This window comes from Balearica regulorum, chromosome 3, assembly GCF_011004875.1.
Source record: "Balearica regulorum gibbericeps isolate bBalReg1 chromosome 3, bBalReg1.pri, whole genome shotgun sequence".
NCBI lineage: Eukaryota > Metazoa > Chordata > Aves > Gruiformes > Gruidae > Balearica > Balearica regulorum.
The window spans coordinates 8,961,382-8,982,428 of NC_046186.1; the positions used below are offsets into that span (position 1 = coordinate 8,961,382).

General features: G+C 41.5%; 1 protein-coding gene across 6 annotated transcripts in view; it reads right to left on the reverse strand.

Annotated features, from left to right (window-relative positions):
• The window catches only part of KLHL29 (kelch like family member 29), a 412,753-nt gene that overhangs the window by 349,659 nt on the left and 42,047 nt on the right, over positions 1 to 21,047 (reverse strand). For 2 of the 6 annotated variants that reach the window (XM_075750514.1, XM_075750511.1), the window contains exon 1: positions 11,514 to 11,558. The exons of 3 other annotated variants lie outside the window; for them this stretch is intronic. The gene's annotated coding sequence lies outside the window, so the exon portion shown is untranslated. Of the gene's footprint in view, positions 1 to 5,144; positions 5,219 to 11,513; positions 11,559 to 21,047 lie in introns of those variants that run through there. One more of the 6 variants, XM_075750513.1, reaches the window with a different exon arrangement.

Below are 21,047 nucleotides of genomic sequence, written 5' to 3' on the forward strand. Positions count from 1 at the left end.
ATTAGTCCAGACAACTGTCTAGTCCAAGACCACTTACACAAGCTACACAACCAGAATGCCATGCTACAGGCATATGCTCTTAAGGAAAAGGTCTATCAAAACTGTTTCACTGTGCCAGGTGGCTTCTGCAACAATTCTGAATAATGAAATTTTGTAACAGCCCAGGACAAATCAACTGAAGATGTCCCATGCTTCAAAGAGCTTAAAATATGTTGGTCTCTCAGGATCCCTTAAATGGGGAAATCCAATTACCAGTATAAAAGAAAATACTTATTGTCAGATGTTTAACCAATTTTTCCCTCCTTTGCATCAAATTCCACTGGGTGTGTCATCACACTGGTTGCTAACTTCTGACTGCAATTCACATGGGATCGTGAGCATGACCTAACACCCAATGGGAAAAAGCCAATTTATCTTTGGATTCTCAGGCATGGAGGCTCAGTCTGGCATTAGGCCCTCAATGAGGTGCAGGCAGCGTGAGCACGCCCTCACCTTCAGAGAAAAGCAGGCTTGTTCCGATTTCCAAAACTGTGGCTGAAAAAATGGCCATTTTAATCAAAACGTCAGGGATGGCGCAGGATCTTAATCTCTAGCTCAGTCTCTACAGATCTCTGTTCAGCACTTAACACACGACTCACCTGTTTCTTTGGACTCTTTCTCCCAAACTACAACAGACAGCCCCAGAATTAATCTTTATGATTGCAAGGGTAACTTCTCACCATGAGAATAGTGTGGCCATAGGTTATTAATGAGAGTCCTGATCAAGTGCACATTCAGTCCAAATCATTTGCTAAAAAAGTTATCCTCCTATAGGCTATATAAATACATAATACATCTACATTAACCTGTGTGACACTGCAGCAGCCTTTCCAGCGATCTGGCCTACTTTATCTCCAACGTAGACTCTTATACCTCATTTGAGTGAGTGAGCACACATTTTAAATAATGATGAGAGACTCCAATTTTCACATTTTCATGGATGCAGTGTCAAATTTATTTGTAATAGGATCATCTATTATCTGTCTGTACTGAGCAAACTAGGTGAGAAAATAATGGTTAGTAGTATATTATCTGGAATCCTGATGGAAATTAGCACAAGGTAAGTGGAGTCATCGAAAACAAAAATGTTATTTGTTGATTCCTTAATGCAGCCCGCCTTAAATTACTTCTAATATGAGATCAGAAGTTGTTGGGTTGGGGGTTTTTTTTGTTCAAAAAAAAGTGAATTTACCCCACCCATTCAACTTTAAACATGAAATATTTAATCCACTGAAGCACTCCTGTTACAGTAGATCTGTTAACGGCAAAACTCACACCAGTGCCAGAGAGAAAGGAAAGGAAATGTTCCCAACTTACGAAAGAGATGCTAAAGCTAGGAGTTTCACCATTTGATCCTGACTTTATGACTTCCATGTGGACAGATAAGCTACCCTTTATCCAGACACCCCATAGGTTACAGGAAGAGCCCGAATGCTGGCCTATGTCCTTGTTCATTTTCTCATCTCCAGCCTATAAACTGAGGTGAACAAAACCCAGTTAGACTTACTGGCCCAAGGTTTTGCTGCCTTCTAAAGAAAAGCAGCTTTTCCTCCTTGGAAGAAAAAAAAAATCATCATATATTGTGTTTTTATATATATATATATATATATGGGGATTAGCAACACAACCAGATTACAGACCACAGTGCTCAATATAGCAGCAGCCTCTTCTGAAACAAGAAGAAAGAAATACGTGGTGGTAAGGATGTCACCTTTCCATAACTCACTTGGTCTCTTATCCCTTCTTCACTTCCCCAAACTGTATTCAGGGGTGAGTTTCAGATCACTTCTGTGGCAAGAGGACACAGAATTAACTACTGCCGCTTCTTGCCAAGCCTGTTTTGATATCGCAGCACAAGGCTTCGGCAGTATATGCCCTCAGTGCCACCACCGAAAGAAGTGCTGGAAAAGTTCCTGCGTGCCAAGATGGACTGAGGAACTGAGATTTGCTTCACCAGATCCACCCAAAGCTTGTGTTGGCCAATGGAAAGAGGATGAAGAATCAACACAGAGTGTGAGGACAGATCTTCTGTTGAAGTTACACATCATGACAGTGGAAACAGTATCTGAATACAGCCAGGTGGTCTTGTCTTTGGTTTGCTCACAACATGTTCAAGGGTGGGAAAAAACAAAAGTAACAAAAAGAAGATTTTTTTTTAAGATTATATGGAATTTTGTTTGTCAGGCCCATTAAAATGATCCTTTGATTTATAGAAGAAATACTTTTATTTTCAGTGGCTACAAAAGAAATAGTTTTAGATGTCCACTAAATGGAAACTCTCTTACAAAAGAGTAAAATTTTTTCCCTTTAAGAAAGCATAATGAAATTCATACTAAATTGTATTAAAATTAATATTTCTCAGTTATATGGGATTAAAATGTCATAATTTCAAATTTAATTTAAAAACCCAAAGTATTAAAACTTAGGTTTATTATAAGAGCTTAAACTGACTAAGGTTTAAAGAAAATGTTAAATGGCATCAGTGAATTCTCTTCAAGAGATGAGTAAAAAGATGACACCTTGAAATTATACCAAAAAAATCCATCTAAGATCTCCTTGCCATCCAAGGTCAATTCAAGCATGTTTGTGTATTTAAACACTGTAAAGCTCCAGTATATAGCTATATTATTACTTTTAGAACCACTTAAGTGCTACTATTTTTAGCTTTTCCTTCTGTAACCTTTCCCAATAAGTCCGATTTTTCAGCCTTGGCTGTCCAGAATTACATTTTTCCTTTGTTTGTTTCAACATAGTCAGCAGTTACTCAGAAAGTATTTTCTTTACTGGGACCAATTCACTGAAAATAAGACCAAGAAAAGTTAATTTCTCAGTCACAGGCTGGAAAAAGAGAACCAAGTGGGAGAGAAAGATATTATAGCCTAATATTATAGCCTTACAGGCATGGGACCATATAATAACCAGTTTAGGTCCCTAGAAGTACATGCAAGCATTTTTGGAAAATCTCATTACAACACTTAAGTGCATGGACACCCAAAGTTTGCATGTATGTAATTCTCTTTGAAATCAATAAAACTGAAAAACTCTAAAGCCTAGATACATGCAGGTTATGGGGCAGGTTGAGACGAAAGGAGGGCATTAGTACGCAACACATGGTTTTGGCAAGCTGTATGAGTTTACATCCATGGTATTAATGATTTAAAGGCCAATTCAGTGTGGGGTTTTCTCTACTTGGCCTGAAAGCTTTATGTTTTCATACATACCAGAACTGTGCTAGTCTGAGTACCCAGGTTGCAATCTGGCTCTGCAATCTAGAAACTAAATGAAGCAGCACCCAAATGCTGCTAAGGATCCACCTTACTTTGTTCTATGTAAAACATCAAAAACCCTCATAAAAGAGGCAGTGTAAGATACCCTACGGGTAGGACACACACAAGAAACCAGGGAGCACTACAGTTCCCTCCCAGGCGTATCCCCGAAGCGGGGACCGGACCCTGGGCTGCAGTCCGGTGCCATAACCATCAGGTCCTGCGAGTCATAACCACCAGTTCTGCCTCGTTCTGCATCTCTCCCATCTCTACTCGAAACAAGAAGCTTCACTGATTGTAGGTGTTCAGAAAAATATCCAGACTATGGCTTGCCATGAATTAATTAATCTGTTAAAAATTTAATAAAGCTACAATATTTATTACTCAACAAAAAATATAAAGCTTTAAAACCTAACAGTGTGCAGAGATAAGAGTGTATTATTGTGACTAGCAAAGAATGATATAAATTTAAGGTATTTAGTTGCAAGTCATAACATTTCAATTATTACTAACTAAAGAATATTATGGAAATAAGTTATATGCAATACAGAAAAAAATAAATCAATCACTTAAATGAGTATTCCTTGTTTTAAACCTTAAATAATTTAAATCCTAAAGACTGCTATCATTTTGATTTAGAGCATTTCACCCTGACATACACTTGGAGTAAAAATGGGAACATGTAGTAAATCACCTCTAAAATACCTGGGTAGATCAGGACAGAGTGAGAATGGAGCTGTGCTAGAGATGAGAAACACTTCAAGGAACCATGAAGACAAAGAAGAAAATGTTGGACAGGATGTCAGTGAGAAGCAGCTTCATGCTAAGTGGTACGGGAGCACCTTAATGAGGGGAGCAAGGGCGAGAGGGAGAGATCCTTCTGGATGAGCTGGCACTGGAGCGCAAGTGGCCTGTGTCAAATTCTTGGGGTTAATCACCCTCTTAACGACCCACCCAAGAGGAACAAAATGTGCTTTTGCTCAGTGCACAGCACAACTGACAGGTGAAAGGAGCTTTATTTTGAAGGTTTACACGAACGCTTAATGGGCCGGAAAAAAACCCCATTCATGGAGTTTTGCATTATTCAGTAATTTCTCTAATTATAAAGTGACTTCGAGCACCGCTATTGTTACAGACAGTCCTTTCCTATTAGGTCCCATTGTTTAAGAAGCCACGTGTGAGCACCGAGAACCCCTGTACGCCAAAGCAAGCATCTCCTAAGTGTCACTTCTACCCAACCATCGTTCCTCCAGCAGGTAATACGCGCATTATCTACGCTGACCTCTCTTTAATTTATAATACCTCTATGTCATAAACCAATTATCAGCATTTTACACGAGCAGCACTTGCTAGTTTGAAAAGCAATTAAATTTTAGGAGCTGTCTCTTGCAACAAAAAAGCATTCACAGAAATAGTGCTAGAGAAAAGTTGCAGCGTGCAAACCATCAGTCTAATTCTGCCTCTATCAATCACGCTAGGTCTCGCTGAATGGCGACGTGCAGGCAAGCAAACAGCAATGTTTATGAGGTGCAGCTGGTGGTACTTACGTTAACAGCAAAAGCAGCATCAGTTAAATTAACATTCTTCATTCTTTCATTGCTCATTATGGTTTGACAGACATACCCGCAGTCCACATAAATGACTTAGAGCAAGAGAGCTGTCTAGCATCCTGCCATGAAACAAGACCACCTAATGGGAGCAGCCACTGTAATTAAAACTCTGGAAACCAAGATTTATACCAGTTTAAGGATGTAGTGGTGGGTATTATGACCTACTTTAAGTTTATTAAAGGAATCGTGAAAGCCCGTGCCGTTACTCAAGTGAAAACTAAGAGCCTACCGTTTGTGATATTTGTCCGATAAAAGGGACTCAAGCGTTCTTTTGATCTAGGAATCGTTTGTGTTGTTTCAGGTCTGGAGATGCAGGGGGAGAGGAAAGAAAAAGATATTACTTAAGTATTAACTAATCAGCTTCCCCAGGAGAACGCTCTCCCTAAGTCTTACTTGTTCAAGTCCACAAGATTTTCTTTGATGGGGAATTGCAGCAACTGGTTCTGCTTAAAAATTTACAGCCACATTTAATCTCTTGGATCAAGAAAAGTTAATTTCATCAATTCAAGGCTGTATTTCATGGAACTCTAAGTGTCAGAGATGAATACGGTACCAAAAAGGGGGTGAAAACGCACAAGTATTTTATAAAAGCATCTCCAAAGCCCCTGAATTAGACTTGACCAAGTAACAGAATCTCTTCAGGCTCGAACTCAAGTGCATTAAGGAGGAATTAACATCAAAATCAGAAAAAGTATGCTTAAAAAAATAAATCACATGGACCTGTAGTTATATACCACCTTTGAAACACTGTGTGAACAAGTCTTAATACTCTTAGTTATTAAGCACAGATTAGATCATGAAAGATGATTCAGTGTTTGCAGAAGGTGGTAACCACGAAGGAATATGCCATGTGGCAGCATGGTGGCCCTGCTCCGTGCCAAGCACACGGCACCGCGAGGCATGCCAGGAGTGGGGCTCACCGAAGACTGAACGCTGGGCAGGCAGGAGTCCAGTGTAAGCCCGGGAAATGCTGCGGAGAGGAAAATCTGGCAAAATTACAAAATCTGGCTCTCTACGGGGAGGTAAAACCCTCACTTCAGCTTCCCAGGCACGATCTCCCTACCAGAGTTTGCTCTTTGTTTCATCTCCTTTCCCCTCTGCTAAGAGCAATAAAAAGGGGGAGGTTTTTTTTACCTTTCCTCCGTAAGCAGTTCAAAAGCATCGTTCCCCTTCCCTTCAACGGCTCAGTGGCTGAAGCACTTGCCTTAAATACAGACATCTGACGTTCAATCCCCTCCACTGTCTGAGATCTGAAATCCCCCCTTCAGCCCCCAGGAGGCAGCTATAACCACCAGGCTATCAAGGCATAGTTTGGGATGCGAGCACAGGTGTAGGACCTTCCCACCTCTCCCAGCAGGGTGGCTCTCCTGCTCCCTGCTGCAGCACAGGAGGAAGGCAAGCCTCCTCCCCGCCACCGCACATACAGGGCCAAAACAGCTCCGCCATCTCATACCACACGTGTATGTACATACACGTGCTTGTGAGCTCCAGGCATCCAAAAAACCGAAACAGAACATCAAAAAGGCTCTTCACCTTAATAAAGATATTACACCAGTAAATAGCAATTAGCAGGTCAGTGCCAATTCTCTGGCATGGTGTAGCTTCCACCTATAAGCCCAAACTCCCCTCCAGAGATGTATTTCTGTCCATCCTACCTCCAGAGACATGTCCACACCTGGACACGGCTCAGGGAAAGCCCTCAGCCAAAACCCGGCCCCGGAGCAAGTAAAGATCACCCAAATGCACAATTACACTCAAGCCTGCACTCTGGTCCTATTTAGTTTAACAATGTAGATGTAGCCATACAGTATCAAGCTAAAATTAAAATTATAGCATTTAAAACATCCTCAGATATACAGAGCCTAAAGAGAGCCCTAAGTGGCAAGCACAGCCAGGACTTCAGCCTGTGCTGCTTTAACTGGCAACTTAATGCAGCTGGTATTGGGGGAGAAAAAAACCAACCTCAAACCCCTACATTTTTTGTGGTCAGCTGCTCTATTTCCTGTTAAATATTCCCACTTCTTGCAAGATGTAGGAGTTCAGGAAGCAAATGAATTAGCTAAGGGCATATCTACATGTAGAGCTCTTCTGTGAGGACCCCATCGCTCTCACCCACCACCCCGGCAGCCTTGGGGCTTGCCGCTCCTCACCCAGGTTGTTTTACAACAACCAGCTTCCTGACACAGAGGGCTGAGCTAAAGTCCCCTCGGGAACTAGTTAGCACTGGTCTTGTTTTCTTCCTTGGTATCTCCAAACAGCTGGGCAAGTGCTCTGGCTGCCCTAAGGGAGCATATGCACCATCTCCCCAGCACCCCTGCCCAGGGACTGCACTCTCAACCTGCCGGGGTGACAGCCTCCTACGCCCAGAGAAGACTCCCGGCCGACTTCCACATGAAAAAAATACACAAGTTAATTCACCAAGAAAAGCTTTTTTCCCCGAAAGTTTTGTAGGTGCTAGGAAGTATCCTGCAATAATCGCCCAAGGGCTGCAAAGGAAAATGAATCCAGAGTTCCTCACTCCCACTCATGTCACTGAAATCCCAACATCAAGGGCTTTGCTGCAGGGGGGTACAGTTTTGCTTGTCCCACGATGAAATTACAGGAATACCTATAGAGGAATGCCATTTGAGACACACATGGGGGAAAATGGCTGGAAAATACTGATGTTTTTGTTAGTTTTGCTATACAGTTCACCCGTAATTTAGTACTGCTAATTCTGTTAGAAAGATGTTGTCTGTCACAGAAAGATATGAAGAAACAATGCTCTCCATCTCTTTTATTATTTTGTTGGTTTTTTTTTTTCCAAACAGATAGTTAAGAACAACTTAACCTGAACAACTGACAAAGTACAATTCCTCTTGTATATTCTTCAGCCAGAACAGATACACTCTGCTTCCTAAAAACATGTTTACTCAGAACAGTGCTGAACGTGGAGATGCTACTTATTGTTGACGTGAAGACTAAGCACAGAGTCAGATATGTAAACATTGGAGATTGAAGTTTGCTGCAGATGACATATTGAAATTTCAGGGGTCATGTGCCAGAAAACCATTCCGGTTTTTTGCTCCCTACATCAGTTTTTAATAATAGAGTCCCCTCTCAAACTCTGCCATGCTGGCATCTCAGAAGCTCATGGAAATACTACCACAGACAAGAATCTCTTACAAAGCCACTATGGTTTCTATTAGTAAAATTAAGACAGTCCAAACCGAGTGGTGGGACGGGTACTAAGGAACAAGCAGAACACATGCCGAGCTATTAAATCACCTCATTGTTCCTAGTGCCGTAGGACCTGATCCAAGGTTCAGAAACATAAAACATCTTTTCCATTGATTGTAAGAAATGTTGGATTCTACTTAAACAGTCCTTTTTTGTCTGCAGAAGAAATGCTGGAAAGGACCTCAGTAACCACTTCATGGATATTCACACAGTTATTTAATAACTCAAGTTCTAATCAAGTAGTTAACTGATTAAGGCTACAAAGATCCTCCATCAAGCAAACTTTATTTCTTACAAAAAATCCTTATACCTACCTACACTGGCAATTCAGCTTCTGCCTTCCATTCGTTATGACTGTAAATCATTACTGTTTAACAGGGGTGAAAATCTCTGCATTTAACACTTCTCCTGGTTACTTAATTTAGTGAAATGCAAACCCAACAAAACATTACAGCTTCTCACAAAGCCGAAGTACTAGGTATCCAAGTACAGAACATGAATCAGCTATTCAAATTGAACCCTTATAACCCAGAGAGACAAAGCTTATGTGCAAAGCAGCACACGCTCCTTTTTTTTAAAGCCAGGTGCAAGCTTGTGAAAACGTGTTATCTTGTTGCTAATAGCGATCACCAACTGGGATTTGATAAAAGGACAACTAGGCTTAGCCTACTTCAGAAAGGGACTCATTAAAAAACAGGAGAAGAAAAGAAAACGCACTCAATGTAACAAACAACAAGAGATTATCCCTTGCAGCACAGTCTCCACCTGTGATTACATGCAGTAGCAGTAATATGTAACATTGTCCAAGATCCCAAGGAAAGCTGGAGATGCATGCCTGCACGTTTTTTTCACTGTAATTCCATGTCACATAAATGAAGATGACGTTCACATAATACTCATTTTGCATTCAGAAGACATGCTCAATTTTTTTTTAATAAATAGTTATATATATAGTTTAGAAGCCTGGCTGGCAGAGTCCCTTGGGAGGCAGTCCAGAAGGGCAAAGTAGTCCAGGAAGCCTGGACATTCTTCAGGAAGGAAATCTTCAAGGTGCAGGAGCAGGCTGGACGCCTGTGCCGAAAGATGAGCCAGCGGGGAAGAAGATTGGCCTGGCTGAACAGAGAGCTTTGGCTGGACCTCAGGAAAAAAAAACAAACAGAGTTTATGGCCTTTGGAAGAAGGAGCAGGCAACTCAAGAGGACTACAAGGATGTTGTGAGGTTATGCAGGGAGAAAATTAGAAGGGCCAAAGCCCAGCTAGAATTTAATCTCACTACTGCTGTAAAAGACAATAAAAAATGTTTCTAAAGACATTCACAACAAAAGGAGGACTACGGAGAATCTCCACCCTTTATTGGATGCAGGGGGAAACATAGTGACAAAGGATGAGGAAAAGGCTGAGGTACTTCATGCCTTCTTTGCCTCAGTCTGTAATAGCAAGGCCAGTTGTTCTCTGGGTACCCACCCCCCTGAGCTGGAAGACAAGGATGGGGAGTAGAATCAAGCCCCCATAATCCAAGGGGAAATGGTTAGCCACCTGCCACACCACTTTGATATGCACAAGTCTATGGGGCTGGATGGGATCCACAGAAGGATACTGATGGAGCTGGTGGAAGAGCTCACCAAGCCACCTTCCATCATTTATCAGCAGTCCTGGCTAACTGGGAGGTCCCAGTTGACTGGAAGCTAGCCAATGTGACACCCATCTACAAGAAGGGCTGGAAGGAGGATCTGCGGAACTACAGGCCTGTCAGTTTGACCTTGGTGCCGGGGAAGGTTATGGAGCAGATCATCTTGAGTGCCATCAACGTGGCACATACAGGACAACCAGGACAACCAAGCATGGGTTCATGAAAGGCAGGTTTCAGGACTAACATGATCTCCTCCTATGACAAGGTGACCCACTTAGTGCATGAGGGAAAGCCCGTGCATGTTGTCTACCTAGACTTTAGTAAAGCCTTTGACACTGTTTCCTACAGAATTCTTCTGGAGAAACTGGCTGTTCACAGCTTGGATAGGTGTACTTCCATCTCATTAAATAAAGATATAATTTAAATTTTAACATCATCTGGGCCAGTGGACTCTTCCTTAGGATCTGCATGTCGACACAGCAGAAGAGAGTTGCGAACATCATGGGAACCTTGTGAGGCTACACCAAGAATTGCAACTTTCTCCGGTATAGGCTAAGCCAAGACAGGCAGGTCTAGAAGAGCAAGGATCACATGAAAAGCAAGTCATTTGCTGTGTTACAGACCCACTGGCTTCCCAGTTACCCTCACCAGTGACCTGCAGACTTGACAAGCAAACAGAGGTACCTAAGTAGGGCAGTTAAGTCAATAAGCTAAACAAGGTTGCCACTCAACAAACTCTATGCTAAAAGATAGTCTCAAAAATTGAGCCTTTAGAAAAATTATCTGGATACCAAGGCTCTGACAAGCCAGCTCTGCCCATGGATATATCAGGAGCAGCTGAAGATGGCTACTATGCTCTGCTACTTGTTACCTGCTAAGCAACGGTTTCAACTCTACTGCACTTTGCAAGCCTCCCCTTGCCTGAGTTGGTCAAATCCCCTTTGATGACTTCTCAGGCTAGGCTGGCCGGCCTGACTCACGAAACTGGATGCTGGAGTGCTCCCATCTCCCCTTCTACCAGCAGCACAGCACCACGCAGCTGGGGAAGGCAGGGAGGAGTGGTGGTAACATATTCCAAACGCAACAGCAATTTCTAAAATGAATGCTTCTCTACCAGCTACAATTATAGCTCTCCAGGATACTAGAAATCAGCAAGGTCAAAAGCTATACAAGTAACAGAGAAAACAGATGAGCGTGTTCTTAAAATCCACAGCTTATGTCGATGTTGAGGAGTGGGTTAAAAGATATAACTAAATATAAGAATTCATCATAGACATGATGAACCAAGACTGGAAAATGGCTCTCTCCCCCCACAGAAAGAAGAACATTAAATTAGGATTTCTAATGCTGAAAAATTGCTGAAGGACTGGGAGCCAATTAACAGCCAATTTCTGCAAGCTGCATTTCAAATGTGATATGGGAAAATGACAATTACAGGATACTGCACACCAACAGACAACTGAGCTGCTGAACTCGCAGCTTGCTACAAACTGTGACAGTGTCCTCAGCCATGACATCTGCTTACATTGGAGAGTCCCTACAACAACCAGAGAGAAGAATTAAATTGGTAAGCATGCTTGGAAATAAATAAATAAATAAAATAATAAGAAAAAGAGTCAGGATAGCAAAAGACTGACAGAATCACTCTGGAGTTTCTTGTTGGTAGAATATTCATTCCCCTAGTAAGATATCTACCCATAGATCAGATTAAAAACCCGTCTACTGGAATGAAAACGTAGCTCAACTTACCCAGGATATTAAAGTGTGTAGTGCAGCTGACATCTGATCTGATCACTTTTCATGCAAAGCAAGAACAAAAAACAAACTTTAAAAAGGCGAAACAAAAGGTACCGAGAAAAATCCACGTTGGAGAACTAAACACGATTACAGTGGCAATTTCAGATCAATATCAATAAAAGATTTCATGGACTGTAAGATGCGTATCCAACACAATTCAAAATTGACATGTTATAGGCTATACACCAACCGCTTCCAACAGCGGAAGGTAATTTTAGAGATGCAGAAATCAGAGGCAGGGGATATTCTCTGTAGGAAAGACAGTACATCATGTTTAACTTCTCACACACAGCTTAAGAGAAATAAGCAGCTGACATTAGGAATAAAATGAAAAGGAAAAACAGTCTTAAAATAAGAATTATGCAGTTAACAATATTAAACAGGTAGCTTTTGAAAGAAGCTAAAATAAAATACCTTCTAAGTTCAGGAGTCTCACTCAGAAAGCTGCTATCACATACAAAGTAAAAACCTGCACCAAAAGAGTGTAATGGGAGGATATCCACAAAGTTTGGAGAGGTGCTAAGCAGGCCAACACTATTTAAAAACACAGGCTTTAACAGAGAAATTAAAGTCATGGCTAAGCTGCTTAACATTTCACACCACAGACAACGGCATGAAAGATACAATAACAGCAGCTTAGGGGAAAGCTGCCAGTGCAAACCCACTCGGAGAAAATGTTGGAACTCTGGGATAAAGAGATGACTGATAAAAAAATCCCCAAATTCTTCCAGACCTGGAAAAGCACACAGAAGAAAAACAGGAAAATTAAATTATACTCATCGTATCAGATAAAGATGACTTAATAAAAGAGACATTATGCTCCTTCCAACAGTAAACAAGTTACCTCCAGCATCATCTTTACCATGGAAAACGCAGCAAACCTACAGTTAACCCACAGTCTTCCAGCTCAAAGTCTAACAATAGCATATCAAATGGAAAATGCTCTCCCAGTCTCTTTTCCTTAACCATAAGGGCAGGATAAACCTCCCGTGATGCCCTCACAGAAACTTTCTCAAGTGTTGTAACATGGAACACAAGTAAAACATCACCATCCGCATATATGCTGCACAGTTAAGCTAAACAAATGGTCTTAAAACAGTTACCAGTTCCAAAACAAACCAAACAAAAACACAAAAACCCACCACACAGCAAAACCAAAACCACCTTCTCCCACCTGAAGGGCACCATTACCATGGACCTCACTCCGAAATGCATGAGGAATTACCCACTACTGCAATCAGTAATACATTCAGCGAGGCACTGGAACAGGTTGCCCAGAGAGGCTGTGGATGCCCCCTCCCTGGCAGTGTTCAAGGCCAGGTTGGATGGGGCTTTGGGCACCCTGGTCTAGTGGAGGGTGTCCCTGCCCATGGCAGGGGGGTTGGAACCAAACCATTCTATGATTCTTACTAGAAGAATGTAGTTTGCTGATAAATGTTATCTTCTCCAAGTAACTCAGCCAATGTACAAGTAAAGATTGAAGTGTGCAGGGGATCCCATCTAGCATTAATTATTAACTTGAAATATTTTTTTTGTTTCTATTTTGAATATTTTTTTAAATATTAACTGGCTGTAAACCCCAAGGCTCAACAATGCCAAGTCAAACATTTTGTAAGAAGGAAGAAGAATGAAAAGTCACAAACAATTCACCCAACTTCTCAAGAAGAAACAAACCCTTGGAGCATGGACAGGACACATGCTGGCATGATCTGGGCACAGGAGGGGGAAGGGAGTTGACTTGAAAATTATTTCCAGCTTACTGTCTGGCAAAGAAAACAAAATCTGAAACTGCAGCTGGACATTTGAATACTTTCAAAACAAGTCCTCTGGGAAGGACCAAGTATTAAAATAAGTGAAGTCAGTGAATAAACAACAAGACTTATCCCAGGAAAAGATGAAAATATTTCAAATCTGTCATATTGATGAGGTCAAAACATCTGCCAACATCTACACAGGTATTTAAGCCACTGGGGAAAAAAGCAGAAAATGCTGAAAAAAAATAATCCTGTGGTGCTTGAGAAGTGACTATTATTTGGCAAATAAGTGAGACTACATCACATCAAAGACTGCTGGGCCTTGATGGCACAGCAAAGAAGCAGGCTTAGATAGCACAGAAAGTATGGCATTAGATTAAGATCCAGAAGATGTATCTGGAGCTTCAGGTCTCATTTAGGAGAAAGACTGCCTTCAGGAACTTGAGCAGTGTCTGGGACAGCTAGACCCACAATGTTGGCTGTGGTTCCTAATTGCCCTCCTGATACAGATCTAAATATTAGCCCTATGCAAAAAAGAAAAGCAGTAGACTCTGTTATCTATAGCTCACGTTCACACTGGAGGAGAAACTAAGAGCACATACTTTTTAGACCAACTTATTTTAAGCTGTCAACAAGAAGGAAAGCATAAAGGACATTCCTTTGCTTCCAGAAATTTCAGTTCATAATTAGTGCGCAGATACCAGATCAAATTCAACAACTTTATTCTATGATTTGATGCAACCCTCAGCGATTCCAAGGGTTATTCTACTTCTTACTGGGACATCTTTGCCAAAACATAATATTGTTTTCATATTACTGTAAGAATGTCTTTCTTTTTAAAAACATCCTGGGCCATTTCCTAAGTGGAAGATGCTGAGCTCAGAGAACACCTCTCATCGCTGAGCTGTACCAAGTGGTGAATGAGAAGGGCAGATTGCTCAGTGAAATTACAGAGTGCTATGATACAACAAAGTCAGTTGTAAGGAAGTGTGAGCTCTCATACCTTTCAGATATCGGTTACACTTTTTGTTTTCAGGCTATGAGACCAACAGCAAAACACTTTTCTGCTTTAACCCACAACACCCCCCCTTTTTTTTTCCTCCACTCTTCCTGTGCCAGTTATAAAATGAAGGCTAGGGCTGAACCACAGGTAGGGGCATCCTGCACCCGCGCAGAGCCCGGCAGCTCACGCACCGCTCGACGTTCATCGGTTGTTATTCGGTAGCATCAGTGACAGGACTCCATTTCCAGCCTATGATTATTTGTTACTGTTGAAAATTATTTTCAAAAAGAACAGGTAAAGAGCAGACCCACGCGTTGTCTGATAAAATGATTACTTATAAAAATGGATCAAAAGTTGAAAAAAAATAGTTATCTGTGACAATACAGTGGCCCATTTCTACAATTTATATAAGCCTGTCCAAAGATTTCCCTCTGAGCATCTCATTAAATCTAGGCTCAAAAGCTAGAATTGAGTGCATTTATATATTTCAGCTGCTGAATGCTGTCAGGATTTGAAAATAAACTACTTCTTCCAGACAATTTAGATTTTATAATATTTGTTGGCTTCACCAAAGATGAAAGACTGTTGTTGTTTTAAATCATTGCTTTGTACAATCTGGTTTGCATACATTTAACAGAGAGCAATTTACAATCCCATCAGTGTTTGGAGTGCGGCAACAGAAAGGTAAGCCACAACTGGGTACTTACCCTGTGACTCCAAAGCTCAATTTTCACACAATCTTGTTTTTCCTGCGTTCTTTTCCTAATTAGATCACTTAGGGGCAGGGAGGATTTTGGTTTAGAGTTCCTCACCCATCTGCTTTCCTGAGGGTATGCTTCGACCCGTTCATTTTTCAGTCCCATAAGCTCTTACTTCATAGCACTCTTAGCAGGTATGAAAAAAAAAAAAGCAAACCCACAGCTCAGCATCTTCTCCTACAAAACAGCACTTCAGTCCAAACTCACCCCATCAACATACCACTCGGACCCATTTGAATAGCAAGTGACAAGCAAATTTAATTGCTTTTCAAAGGACTGCAAGTCTGCTTCATCTACTCCATGTGCCCAATCCACCTCCCAACTATGGAGATTGTCCAGCAAGCTCCATGCTGAACCACAGGTGGTTGAAGACAGGCAAGATGAAGACAAGCCATGGCATACAAACCTTCTGCCTTCTGCCCCTCTGAAGGAAAGAGCAGTGGGAGTGCAGACCTAATACTGTCTCAATGATTGCTCTGTAATGACACTCGTGTGAAGTGATGATAATATGAAAAGAAAGGGGAGGAAAACCCCTCTTCTTCCCACCTCTCACATCACACACCATGTTTCTCCAAACCACAGTCATCCCCAAGGAAGCATCACTTCGCAAGCACTCCATCCGTGCTTGTATCTGTTGCCAACAACTGCCAGAGACAAAAAGTGTCAAAACATAGGACGCAGAAGACATCATCTTACTCCATGAGTGGCCTGAAAGCCAGGCTGTCGGCCAAACTCCCTCCAACTGTCCGCTTTCCATCAGGAGCACACTTAGGGCTGGATTCAGGCAGAACTGCTCAAGGAAGACTTCTTGCGTACTCATCCTCTCAGGGACACCTGCATTACCTCCTCTGCCTGGGCAGCTGCAAGGCTGCAGCACACTGCCCGGGTCCCCTCCACACCAGCGGCCATCCAGGAGCTCAGGTAGCCCCCTTGTCTGGGGACGATGGGGCAACACAGCCACGGAAGTGCCTCTTCTGGCCTGACTTAACCTTCCTGGAACTGATCTAGTCACATCACCTTGGAGAACGTCTCTCCAGACCCTGAAAAATGGTACCAGCAGCTCCGGGTCGCTAACGAGCCCTTACCCATGAGACAAAGTGTAACGTCTGATAGTTTGTGACAGAGAAGAGATTAACTTCTTAATTTGACCAGGTGCCACTGTGGGACTCTACTCAACCGAGCCCTCACCTAGGCCAGTTTTTATCTCTTTTGATACTGCACAACTTTGGTGTAAACAATAACAAATTTAAAAATCTGCTTATTAATTCTTATCAATTTCTGTCAAGCCATTCCCACGCTTTCAAAAAACTCTTTTCAGCTATAGGAGAAGATATTACATTCAGAGAGGTTTTTATGTCCACAGGTCTTGAATTTTTATTTATCCTCACAGATCTCTCAGCGTTACAACGTGGGTATGCCTGGATGACACATGCAGCACTTCCCAGCTCGAGTTCCAAAGATTTTGGTTTTCCACTGAAGAGCTACCCAGCCTCTTCTGATGGACAATAAAATTATTACTTTTCCTCTCTAGTTTATTCCATTAAAAAAAAATAATCCAGTTTTAATCTTCCCACATTTACTTTTCTTGGATGGTTACTTCTCTTTGATAGAAAATCTTATCGGTTCATTCATACAACCTAATGTGGAACTACATTGCATTCCATATAGTTTTAATTAATAGCTTAGCTGAGCTACTTGATGTTTAATACTGTGAGAGGTGACTATTTCCCTTCCTTCATAACTGTTGCTATGATATTTACAGTATATTTGAAGTAAGACTCCAACAGCCTACTTCATATGACCTAAATATTATCCTTTCTCTATAAAATTCTAGGAACTGGCTCAATGAAAATAGCTGGAGGAAAGAACACTTCCCCCATTTCCAAAAAGGAAAAAAAGTTCAGGCATTAAATTACGCAGAGTCTGTCTTTGAAAGAGTTATCGCAAAATCCCTTAAAAGAAATTAACCCATGATTCTCTTTAGTGTAATGTATTCATTTCAACTTGCGCTTCTGGGGAGAAGTTGCTTTCTCCCCATCATATATATCAACATAAATATGTTTTAAATTAGCATTACTCAAATCAGAAAGAGATCAGTAGAAGGTTACCAGCCCTAAAACAATGCTCATCTAAGACACTGTTGAACAATGATAGACCTTAAGAGCTCCAGTGATTTTGCTGCAATATACTTATGCATAAAAACCAATCCTAGAGGAAAAAAAAAACATACACAGCAACCAGCCAGGCTCACTGTACATTTACTACCTATGCTTCCACTCAGACTCCACATCAGACAGATGCAGTGTTCAGACCCAGCAGGATCACTCTCAACAGCCACAAGAACAAGAAACCTGAAACACGAACATTGGACTAAGTTAAATTATCAAATTAAAGCCAGGATTTGCAGGACCTCCCTGATGACCTTGCAGATGAGTAGGAGACATTGAGTTGAGAAGTGCTAAACATCACCTGAGAGATCAGTCTCCTGTTCTTCTATGGTTATTTAGATTTTAGTTAGCACTCTGCACTTATTTTCATGTTAAAATCATTTGGGACCAACCACTGTCATAGCTCTATCCGGAACGCACAACTGGCACTGCCTGCTCTAAAAAGCTAGTCAAAATAGGAGAGATAGAAGAAGGTGAAGAAAAAGAGGTTGACCCTACAAGTATTATATAGGTGACATACAATTTTTTTAATTCCCATTTAATTTTGTCTTGCTGTTTCTGAGGTAAAGGAAAAAAGGGGAAAAAAACCGACACAGCAGGAAGGATGAGGGAAGGTCTGAAACCCAGGGTAACAAATGAGAGCCAAAGGGCATTGTGTGAGGAGAAGACTAGAGGAAAGGACTCCAGAGCAGCATCCTCTCCCCTGTGCACAGCCTCTACGCAGTGTCCCCATCTGCTCCATCAGCCCTTGCTGGGACAGTCCACCCCCAGGATATTTCTCTATCCACAACCTACGTGCTTTCCTAGCAGACAATCTTGGTCCTCTGCTCTTCCAAGACACAGTACTTTCACATGCTTTGGGAGAAAAAGGACATTGCTGCATCATCCTTGGAACAAGTGCTTCCCCTGGGACCTCACTAGGGTAGGATTTAATGGCATGCAACTCTTCCCACAGTTTCCTCTGGAAGGGACTACGAACTCACCCATTTCACAGCTTCTACGGCAGATAGACGGACTGAAAAGCTAAATGAATTATCGAAGTCAACAGTGGATTAAGACTCACAAGCTAACATCTCAGCTGCGCGCTCATTCCATTAAAATGCAGAGTCCTGTTTAATATTAAAACCAGCCTCAGCCAGAGATTTACAGCCAGCATCACTGGACGTGGATTACAGAGCAAGACTCATGCACTTATTCCCATTTAATTCCATTATCCCCCCCCATAGACATTACGCTTGGGGTTTCCATTTGTTGAAATAACATCGTAAATCTGTAGCAAGGGCAGTATATGTTACTTTAGTTCTGTAAGAAGACTTGAGTATAATTCACCTCATTACTCCGGCTTCATGTCCCACCCTCAATCCCCAAAAGTTAGGTTTGGTTGCTCACCAAACCGGTATCCTAAGGTAGAAATATGAGAAGGCACCTGGTACAGAGCAAGACGTGAAGAATCTTGCCATCTCTCTCCAGAGTGAGCGAGCAGACATCTCCCCCATATGCTCCCCAACAAGCAAACCCATTATTTTCTAAGTGGGTCTCGTGCAGTCAGTTTTGCAAGGACTCTTGCCAAAGAGTCCCATTCAATTCACATCAATCATATCACAACCCTGCAGTAACTGCACACACGAGGTTCGCCACATCTCCAACAGCGTTTTTCTACGCAGAGTGACTACAGAGACTACTTCTCACACTTTTGAAAATTATTGCAAGTCCCCAGATGGTGGTATAATCAACAGTTTTTTAAAAATCCTTTAACAGAATGGGAAGATGGTTAGAAATCCCATGTTCGCAGCAACACAGTTAAGTTTTAGAAGCTGTGCAGGCCTCAAACAATAAGTCTTCCCTGCCTGAAGCTTTGATTAGAAATATTCCCTGCCACGTCTTCAGGTGCTCCTACTGTAGGCTAAAGTTAAAAATTAAAACCAACGATAATTGCTACAACTGAATATTGGTAATTTTATGGACCTGTATTTAAGTGAGTTGATGGAATCTAGCAAAAGTGTCTTAAAAATCCTAATTATTAAAAAAGTTTCCTTTTTTTATAAAATTTAGAGCATTTATTGTCAAAATACTGTAAACACCTATCAACCATCACAGCTTGAGAAGGTGCTTTCTTGTCCAGTCGAAATGTGGGCTTTCAAAGCCTCTGTTACACTTCTATTTTGACAAGTTCTGCAGGCTTATTTTATTCTCCCACTTACCACAGCAGTGAAATTTTTCCAAGTTCAGAAAAAATTTCCTATACTTTGGCTCAAGAGAAACTCCTTCAACCTTCCTATGACATTTTAACAGAAGAACAACAGAATTTCTAAATAAGAACTTCAAAATGGGATGCCACAAACTAAATCCCACGTATTGAGGAGGAGATGGAGCGAGAAAGGGGCATTGAGAAATGCAACACTAAATACACATAAGGCTGTGGTCCCTTTGCTAGCTGTCTGCAGACCCTTCAAATTACAATCCAAGGGCTAACTTCTTCACTTACCTTGAAAATCTCAGCTCAGCTCAATGACATCCTTTCCTTGTCCTAAAGTTGTGCCCTACTTAAAAACTCCTTTGTTTTGCCCCAGAGACATCTGTATTTCAGTTTTCTGGCTAATGACCACAGGGACTGGGTTGTATTGTATGACCTCTATTTGTAGCCTGCAAAGTGCTTTGGACTTGTTTAGAATAGGCAGAAAAAAATAAAAGGAGGAAGGGGCTCTGTTTAATTGCTATGCCTAAGTTTTCAAAATTCCAATATTTAATTGGATGGCTAGATTTATTTTGATTATTATTTTCTTTGCTTCTGGAGGGAGAAGCCTTTAAGGCACAAAATGGCCTGAATTCACAGAGAAGTTGTTCTGCAGTCTTATCAGTTCAAGGTAACTTTCACAAAATGGAATACTCCATATAGAAGAAACTAGAGTTTTAGCTTTTTTCTATTTTTCTTTCCCACACTCCAAGCAAGCAGCTCTCTTCTAAGTGGACTGAAAACGATATTTCCTCTGAGTGGATATGGAGGGGAAGGGAAAGAGGAGGTTAAAAAAAAACTTTAAGAGGCCCTGTGATATTCCAGATTTACTGTGCTTCCGTGCTTCTATCTCAAGTCTCAGTTTACAAACAAAAGATGTTCTCCCAACATTCCCGCCTGCCAACTCCGCAATACGCTCCTGAGTCATCCTGGGCTCTGTTCTCATTGCCCATCGCTACCAGTAACACCGGGACCATGGGCCAAGCCCATGCACAGGGACACCTGCATATTCCCACTGTCCCCAGTGGGCTTGCACAGCTGTCAGCAATGCAGAATTTGGCAAAGCAGTTGATAATTCTGATTGCTGCGTCTGCCAGCCCCCCCTCGATCAACACTGTGCTGGCTCTGCAAAACCAACAAGAGCAAAAGCATTCATCAGGAGGAAGGAAGAAAAAAAAATAAGGAAAATAGACCCTGAAATACAGGTTAGAAACAGACCTGCTGAGCAAGATGTCACCTTTTTACAGTCACTTTTCTGACAGCAGAGTTAGGGTAATACTTGTTTTCCACTTTCTAGAAACCAAAGCTAATATTTTTTTTTTGCTTCTAAACACCTTAAGCATCTGCTTTCTGAGTTACAGGCTAAGCAATTTTACCAAGGGCTTTTAATTTTTATTTTGCAACTTAAACCATATGCTTATGCTACATTTTCTGCACATCACTTGGACTTGAGAACGTACAGATTCATTCTGGTTAGATTTATCTAAGTTTAACAGCATTTCATGTACAGCAAAACTAACTTTATCTTAAGAGTCCTTTATAGGTCAGCAGGTAAAATTCTGCTTTGATA